Genomic DNA, 9,824 nt, shown 5'->3' on the forward strand with positions numbered 1-9,824 from the left:
TTTTAACTGCAGGAGATGTTAATCCAGTAAAAATCTCAGCTAGTCCCATCTATTTCAAAGATGCAGAGGAAGGAAAGAGCAAATCCTTTTTTACACTGAAAGCAACATCCTGCTCCCCTCGTCTCCTTTTCTGTTTCAGGGACTATCCTTCTCTTGGCTCTTACACACAAGAACCTGTGTGTATGTTTGCTGGGTTTTTTGTGTGTTGTTTTTCAACTGAACAAATCACCTCGCAGTTAAAGCTGTTCTCTGTTCTCACTCAGACTCTATGCTTTCCTGTGTCAGTGACACTCTCCACTGATCAAGGGAATAAAGCCTGCAGGCTCAGAACCAGGGGTTCTATAAAGTGCTCATCAGCAGGTCACATCTAAGGCTTCATTTGCTGTGACTTGTTTCATGATGGTGCACAAATTAACCCTTCAGCCATTCAATTATTTGCATCCCCTGGCTCTGAGTTCTTCTCAGGCTGTCCATCCTGAGAAATCACCGCTGCACATGTGAGCTTCAGCTGGGGTTTCTGATCTCTTGATATCTCCTTTGTGAAATAGGAGGGGGTGGGGGAGTGGGGGTGGAAAGGGCATTGTCCTCATGCTGAGAAACAGGAGGAAGTTTATTTTGGAAGAGGTCTATTTCAAAGTTTTGGACTTCTGCATTTGTTACAGATGTTCACAGACTGGAGTATTTACAAAGAAACCACAACACACTAAATGTTTGCACAAATTATAAGTTAGTAAGAACAGAAGCTTATGTTAAACATTAAAAAGGTGCATATAAACCAGGAAAGGATTACATATAGATTATCACACTTCAAAATAAAAATAAAGATTAAAACCATATATAATTGTCCTCAACATTTTGAGGGTGCTGCCTTGCATCCTCTTTCTATGCATATCTCTGGGTTTCATGGGGCAATATCCTCTCTCCCTCAAGTTCATGTAGCACCTACCATATACAGATAAGGTATAACAACAGGGTGATTTTCTCAAAAGCTGCTTGTATGGATATATGCAGATTTGCAATATCAGAGAACCACAAAACCACAAAGGGATTTAGAGCTACTTTTAATTTTAAAGGAAAGTCACAGTTTAAAGTGTGATAAGGAAATTATATTCCTTTGCTTAAGGACAGGAGAGCTCTTTTTGCACTGGCTTTCTGAAATGCTGAATACCAGCAGTTTCCAATTATGTTGTCTGCACTGCTGGAAACCACTATGGTACTGAAAACTACTTCTAAAAGGCTTAAACATTGATTAAGAAGACTAAATTTGCTTACCTGTACTTGCACATTTTTTTCCATATGGGTGCTTAAATCTGGACTCCCAAAGGAGAGAAGACAGTGCCTTTGTCTGCCTTCAAGTATTTGCACTTGATACTAATTTTTATTACCTCAGTGCCCTCACATGAAAACAAGGCTGCTGAGAAGTATTTTTATAACAAAGTAGGACTCATTAATTAGCACTTGCAGCCACCAAGATGGGAAGGGCCTAGAAAAACCTAAAACCTGGAGGAGCAGCTGAGGGAGCTGGGATTTAGCCTGGAAAAAAGGAAGGTGAGGAAAGACTTTCTGGCTCTCTACAACTCTTTGAAAGGAGTCTCTAGTGAGGTGGGTGTTGGTCTTTCCTCCCTGGTATCAAGTGATAGAACAACAGGAAACGTCCTCCAGTTGCACCAGAGGAGGTTTAGGTTGGGAATGAGAAGAAACTTCTTCACTGAAAGGTTTCTCAAACACTGGAAGAGGCTCCCCAGGGAAATGGTTGAATTCCCATCCCTGGAGGTGATTAAAAGATGCAGAGATGTGGTGCTGAGGGATGTGGTTTAGCACCAGACCTGGTAAAGTTAGAGAATGGTCAGACTGAATGAGCTGAAAGGTATTTTCCAACCAAAACGATTTTACAATTCTATGATTAATAGTGCAGTTTTATTACTTCAGATTTTGCAGGTCTTAGAATATTTTCTGAAGCCAGCAGCACCATCGAATGGCCTGAGCTGTATTTCCGTTTCAGGTCACAGTGACTGCATGTGGAAAGAAGCATTCCATATGTATCAACCCCCTCTCTTTAGAGAAAAGATTCATCCAGCTTACTGAATGCCACAGTTTCAACAAAATAAAAAAGAAAGATATAGAAAAAGAGATAGCAAAGTAATAGAAGAGTAGGAAGCTTTAAACACAAAATAGGATTATTTCCACACAAAAGTATTCTGTTCAATTCCATTGAGTCAATCTTCCTGTTAACCACAATCTATGAAAAAAACCCCAAACACTAGCAGACTTGCAAGGCTTCAGTGAGGTACAGGAAGATCTTCAGTGAAGCCATATGATAGCCATAGTCATCAATACTGCTCTCATTTACTGAACAGCAGAGAGACAGAACTCCCTTATTGGTTCAAGGAGCTCTGAAGGCATATTCATCTTGCTTCTACAAGCAGAAGAGGGAAAGAAAATTCCCTCATTTTCATAACTATTAGCTCAACAACCAAGTGAGACAAAAAGAAATGAAGAATTCTATCGTGTTACTTCTGTGCAGTATCTCTGCTCTATGAAAAAAAATGCAACAGAATAGATCTGAGATTTGTCTGTAATCATTATTCCGGTTCTAACAGAAGAGGGGCAAAAGAATTAATACTCTAGAAACTCTCTTTAATTATCTCTACCCTTGTCTTCATTTACTCTCCTAAGAACAGATCCATATAAAACTCCATCTCAGAAAAAAAGAGGAAGGGCAATGCATGCACAAGGCACAGATGAATTATCAGTATTGTTACTCAGTCCACCCAATGATTTGCTTAGTATCACCTAAGCCAGAAAACAGAGTGCAGCACAAAGACTCACAGGTTTGTCAGTACTGCAGGATAATATTGCTTAAGAGCTGAACAACCTGTGAACTGTCTTCCACACTTATGACACTGAGCTTTTGAAATGACTTGTGAAATTCTAGCAAATCCCTATCACTTTGTAGAGGAAAAGAAAAAAAAACCCAAACATTTACACATGAAGAATGTTGGTTTGACCAATGAAAAATTGTTGCAACAGACCAGACCTTAATCAGTGCAGAAACACTTATTAGGGTCTCCTAATGATCTCTGTTTCACAAAAGGCTGAGATCTATGCTTTCCCATTTTACACTCCATCTGCTGACAATATCTACAGTCTCTTGTCTTCCTCAGCTTTGCCACCTTTAAAACTTCAGAGTTCTTATCACCCAGGAAGGAAATGACTAATTTTGTCTCGATAGCAAACCGACAGCAAATTGTGCTACCTCCAACACGTAACATCCAATCAAATTGGGTTGCAGAACATATATTGCCAATAATAAATAAAGAAAATGGAAAAACCCTTCTCTACAATTTTTTTAAATGTTGTTTTGATGATTTTTTCCCCCCTTTGTTTCACTGTTTCCTACATACAGTGAAGGTGCTTCCAGCTCCCTCAGTAACATACCATCCACAGACACAGGAGCAAATCCAGAGGGTGGGCTCCTCTCACCAGTTTGAATCAGGCATCTAGTTTAACTTAGAAACCTAATTCCTCTCTAGTGGATGGAAAATGCTGTGTTCCAAACTTCCTTCCACCATTTTATACTTCTACCTTAGCATGCCCTCTAAAGATTGGTTTCTAGCCATTAGTAGTTGCTTAGGTTTCCCCCAAGGTCAACGGAGAGAGATTTGTCTTTCCAGATGGCGGTGTCCACACTGGTGATTAGATGGATATTATTCTGGTTTCCCAGACTGCTTATGAATCAGATAGTCTGATTTCAGAAGTTGTTATTACTACCATTATTAAATGACAGTATATGTGAAAGTGAGTGAGAGAGATAAGCAACAAGAGGGGAAGGGAAAAAAATCAAGAGAGAGAAAGATGAGATTTGGGATGAAAAATGGTGAGGCCAAGGGAAAAGAAAACATAAAAAGGGAACAGGAAAAGAAAAAGAAAGAAAGAAAGAGGAACTAAACAATGAAAGTGAGGAACAGAAGTGAGACAGAATTGAGAAGAGGAAGGGCCTTAGTCAAGGCAAATGGAAGGAACGTGGAGTGTAAAGCAAATGAAAGGATAAACAGGGAAGGCCCTGCCACAGATCCTGACACATTAGAAATGAGTGTTAGTTCTGAGCATGCAAATCAAGGTAATGGCACAATAATTTAAATAAATAATTTACCATGGGAATTCAGTGCATCTATTTTAAATGGTTTGCAAAGTAGCTGTGGAGAACTGTGAGCCTGACATTTAAGAAATGCTTTAATCCCCACGTCCTCCATCCTGTTAAGCGTGATGATGATGAGGGCAACAGAAATCACTCTGCTAGCATAGCACAAATATGTTTATAAAGCTGCTCCTTTTTTCTTGGGTGCAGCATTAACCACCAACATGAACATTTCCTTTCAACTGCTGCATGCTACAAGATCTCAACAAGAAGTTGTCATCCTCAGGGTGCCAAGGACTCATGAGAATACTGGTTCAACAAATGCTTCACAAGTCATTACTAGGTCTCAGGTTAATTTTTTTGTTCAGACTGACTCTGGTTTTACAGTTGATAATGAGATCCTCACCAGGAGGAGGTGGAGGAGGCACAGCGGGGGGCAAGTGTGCAGTTTTGTGTGATTAGAAAGAGTCCTGAATTTAGAATTCAAGTTGTCCAAACATGCAAATGAATTTAATGATCATAAGTTAGGTGCCAGTAAAGGCGTGCTCACATTACAAACCCCACCACGTTCTTTGGTACAGAGAAGCAGTGGTCACAAGGGATTTGCATAGATTGAGCTACATAAGACCCTGGTAAGGACAAAGATTCATTAGCTGATACATGCACAACCTTTGCACAGACAGCCTGACTCTCATCAGTGCTATTAATGTTTTGTTTCTATTAATACAAGTCACATAAAACAGGAAAAGTGAAAGAAGTGTAGCTCTGCCACAGAAAACTGCCATTTAGTCTGTTCATTTATAAAATTGACACTTTCTACAAACTCTTAGACTATCCAAGTTTAAAAAACAAACAAACAAAAAACCCACAAAAAATACTCAGAGAAGAACATCTTCCATACAGTTAGATAATGATTCCTTGTAGGTGACACCCTCATCCCTGGTCAAATGATAACACAGAACACATTAGATGGGAGGACTGAGGTCTAGTTTAACAATCTCCAAATTCAGCAACAGCTGACAGTAGATGTGTAGGCAACAGAAAAAGGTTACACACTCCTCTTGAATACTGTCAGATAATCTCACTGTAATTCTCCATGGCCCAAGAAAGTTTAAAAATAGTATTTCAGATAGCAGGTTATGTGAAATCACAGGAAAATGAGACAGAACTTCATATTAAGAATCCCAGAGTTAGTCAAAATACACAAAATGCATCCCTGCCCATGGCAGGGGGGATGGAGTGGATGAACTCTAAGGTCTCTTCCAACCTAAGCCATTCTATGATTCTATGAAATAAGACACCAGCTCTCATACCCTTTGTACAAACATCAACCTTAACAAGCAACACTGCTCCAAACACCTGGAAAATAACCCACATGCAAACTGCTTACTCCACTGTACCAGCAGCACGCCTTGGGTGTGATGAGAGCACAGTTCAGTTAAATATCTCAATGCAAAGGTATAATAGCTCCCCACCTAGCTCTGAAAACTTATATATTCATGTTTAACTCTTAATTTCTAAGTGCTGGATCACTGTCCAGTCTTCTCAGAGTGATGACCTCTATGATTCCCATGTTCATTTTATGTAAATGCACAACTTCACCTACATAGAGGAGATATCTTGACCTTACTCCAGTTTGTGACCTCTTCCTAACTGTTACTTTAAAGTAGACCCTAATTTTAAAGCACAGACTGCTGTCTTGCACAGGCAGGTTTGATTGCAGCTGAAGAATGATATAGATACTTTACATAACAAATACCTGTAGTCTTTCCTCCTCAGAATTGCTGGAAGAAGTATGCTCCACTCTTAGTCACAGACTGCCATAGTCCTTGATGTTCTTCTCATTGACACAATCCTCTGTCACTGTAATCTCGCTTAAAGCTGCATGAACATTGCAGCCAGTGGAGCACAAAACACAGAAGACAACTAGATGCCATTTGACAAGAAAATGTCTACAATAGATCACAAGCAGCCTGGCTTAGGAAGGACAAAACCTCACCAGGAATCAGACGGAGCTTGCTGTTTTACTGCTGGAAATCAGATGTCCTTTCACATGGAAATGGTTCTACTTGTCTTATGAATAGATTTTTCCCACTTATGCTTTCTGGTCGCCTCCGGCTCTTCCTCTGTGTCCTCTCTCTTCTTGTAGCAGTGTCACAGGACTGTGTAATGCAGCTCCGGAAACAAACACCCACCAGCCTCTCTCTCAACCTTACTGTCTATATATAGCAGAGAGAAAGGTGCTGGGGGCTGCTTACTTCCCTTTTCTTTTGAAGGGAGATTGTGGGTAACTTTCAAATATGATACCACTGCAGAGAAAAGTCTTAGAGGAAGTGTTCTCATAGCCACAGAAAGCTGTTTGCTCTGGAAAGAGTAGGAAAGACCTGAGAAGTACCTCAAACAAGTCCTCCTCTCCTGCAGATAATACAGCTGGGTTTCATTAACAGTTCTGTGTGATCAAAGAAACCTGGCTGTAAGGCCTGCAATTAAGAGCAGGAGAGAAATCTCTGGAAATGGAGAGACAATTCACTTTCCACCCTGCAGGAGGGCTCCTCAAGTCGCTTCCATAGCAATATAAAGCAAGAAAAAGTCTGATTCTTTACTTAACAGGATTGTATTTTATTTCTCTAAGCAGTAACCTCTCTATGATCTTGTCTTGCTGTCTTGGGGATGAGACAGTTCCAAGTACTTGGCAATTCTATTTTGCTAACCCTCTGATCTGGAGATCATCTAGTTCAACTCTCCTGCTAATGCACACTTGCCTAGATCAGGTTGCACATGAACATGTCCAGACTGGTTTTGAAAGTCTCCAGAGAAGGGGACTCCACAACCTCTCTGGGCAGCCTGCTCCAGTGCCCTGACCCCCTCACAGTAAAGTTCTCCTTAATTTCAAGAGAAACCTCTTGTGTCATAGTCTGTACCCATTGCCCCTTGTCCTATCACTGAGAAAACCCCAGTCCCATCCTCATGACCTCCACCCTTTAGATATTTATATGCATTTGTAATATCCTTTCTCTCCTCCTTTCTCTTTTACAGGCTAAAGAGCTCCAGGTCTCTCAGCCTCTCCTCATAAAAGAGATGCTCCTGTCCCCTAATCATCTTTGTGGCCCTCTGTTGGACTCTTTCCAGTAGTTCCCTGTTTCTCTTGAACTGGGAAGACCAGGACACAATACTCTAGCTGCAGCTTCACCAGGACAGAGCAGAGGGGAAGGAGAACCATCCTTCATCCAGCAATCTTCCATTGCTTTCTCCATAACTAAGTCCATTGCTCGAACAATAGGGAATAACACACTGCAAAACTTTCACACGGAAAATTTATCCCAGGAGAATTAACTCAGCATTGGAAGAGATAAACTCTGGTCCCACCAGGAAACTCTGGTCAATGTGTATTTTTTTTTTAAAGTTCAAAGAAGCAATGTAATAATATAGCAAGAAATCTGTCAGTCATCTTCACCTGGGTGTGGTTCTTCAGAAGAAGTCAACATAAGGAGAACTATGAGAATTTTACTGAATTCTCTGCTGATTGTGGAAAGAAATATTTGTGAAAAATGATGGCAGAATTAGACTCTGTGTGTGTGAACATCCCAGTCTTTGAGCACAGGCGCTGCTGCTAAAACAGCATCTACACACAACATTACAAAAGCAAGACTTGCAGGATTACACATACCCAGATCCTGATGTTTGGGAGAAAATGTTTTACAGTACAAAGGGTGGTAACCAGCTAAAAGTCAGTGCAAGTTTTGTTTTATGTTCCTAACATGCCTTGAAGCATAACAACTCCTTATGTGCTGTCTGCACTAACTGTACCTCACAGCTCAAAGCATCACAAGCCAACAACAAAAACATCTGCAGAATGTGCAGAAAAGCCTCTGCTGTGTGTGCCTATGAAGTAAGGTTATCATGCAAGATGAGCCCCACACATGAGGATTGATTTCCCCTCTTTCTCATTCCTACTCAAGGGCACAGCTCATAATTAGAGTCAGATTTTCAAAGAGAATAGGTGGCATTTAGGCATCTAAATAAATGGGCAGATTTTTGCAAGACCTGCCTCAGAGTGCCTGGTAAGGCAGCATAATGAAGCACAGAGCTGCTGAGTCTTAAGCACTTTGAAAACTCAAGCCTTTCTTACACACTGACATGGAAGCTGGGATCTTTCACAAATCTTTTCACAACTGGAACGTTTTTTCAAATGCTAAGTATTTGAAATTCAAATACTAAGTGTTTGAAAAAGGGGTCTGTAAAGTTTAGAGAGGTGCTGATTTTTACATGAGTAGAATCACAGAATCATAGAATCATAGAATCATAGAATCATAGAATCAAAGAATCATAGAATCAAAGAATCAGTCAGGGTTGGAAGGGACCACAAGGATCATCTAGTTCCAACCCCCCTGCCATGGGCAGGGACACCTCACACTAGATCAGGCTGTAGGACAACTGCTCTGTGGAGCACCTATACATGTGGCTGAAAAGGAGTATTTGAGTAGTTCTGGTTCTCCAGTGTTGTGCAAACTCTCCAGTAGTACACATTCCAGAGGGAAGAGGGCAGATGCTGAGTGTCAGTGCTTACTTGTGTTAATTCTAACCCTTCTGAGTCCACAAAGTAAATATTTTGCTTGGATATTAGGAAAAATATCTGGTCAGGCTGCCCAGGGAGGTGGTGGAACCACTGTTCCTGGAAGTTCAAGGAACTTGGCACTTCAGGACATTGTATCATGGTCATGGTGTTGTGAGTCCACAATTGGACTTGATGACCTTAAAGGTAGGTCTTTTCCAACCAAAACAGTTCTATGATTCTGTACCAGGCGATGGTAAACACTGCTGATGCATTCAACTCTTGTCAGCATATTGTCTCCAAGTCTAATTGAGATTTTAAGAACTAGATGAAATATTTAGCTTTGAACCCTCTGAGACATAATAAGAGAAGGGTTCTTTCTACATGACTAATAGGATTTCTTTCTATAAGGAACAAACCCAAAATTGTTTTCCTCATGCTTAGAAACTAATACAGTGTAGACCCCCTGTGAGGTTTTAGGCTAGACTCTGCTTCCATCATTATTTGCCCTATTTATCTTTTTATTTTCTCAAAGCTGGTAAGTTCAGCCTTGCAGAAGCCATACTGCTGACTCAGCTAACTGAGCTCATAAAAATCTATTTAAAAAAGGTCCAATGATTTTATTTTCTAATCATAAATATGAAATTTAATTAGCATCTCACTGCTAACAAAGTCACCATGGAAGACAAGACTGAGGAATTAGGCTCAGGGATGGAACGTCAAGCGTAAAACAAAACAACTGTTAGGCAGGAGCCAGTTTAACTCCTGCTTTTCTCCACTCAGGTTTCAGATCTTTTCAGAATTATGTGATGTTATTCACATATTTCCCTCTTTGCTTGCAAGGCCCTTCCATCTTCTGTGGCAGCAGTTACTCTAGAGTGATAGAGCATCATGCAAAATCTAAAACAAGGACAGATAAAGCTCACCCTAGATTAGAAACAGAAGTGATATAGAGCAAGTGGGATCTGAATTAAAAATCCTATTTTGTTGTAAACTACCCAGGTCAGCAAGTGTTTCAAATCCTATAAAAGCAATACACTCATCAGCTAGGGAAAGAACTCACATTATTCTCCAGAGTACTGCAAACAGCAGAAAGACTAAAGGAAGTTTTTTTTTTTAAGTTTTTTTTTTTTT

This window comes from Indicator indicator, chromosome 22, assembly GCF_027791375.1.
Source record: "Indicator indicator isolate 239-I01 chromosome 22, UM_Iind_1.1, whole genome shotgun sequence".
Lineage (NCBI taxonomy): Eukaryota > Metazoa > Chordata > Aves > Piciformes > Indicatoridae > Indicator > Indicator indicator.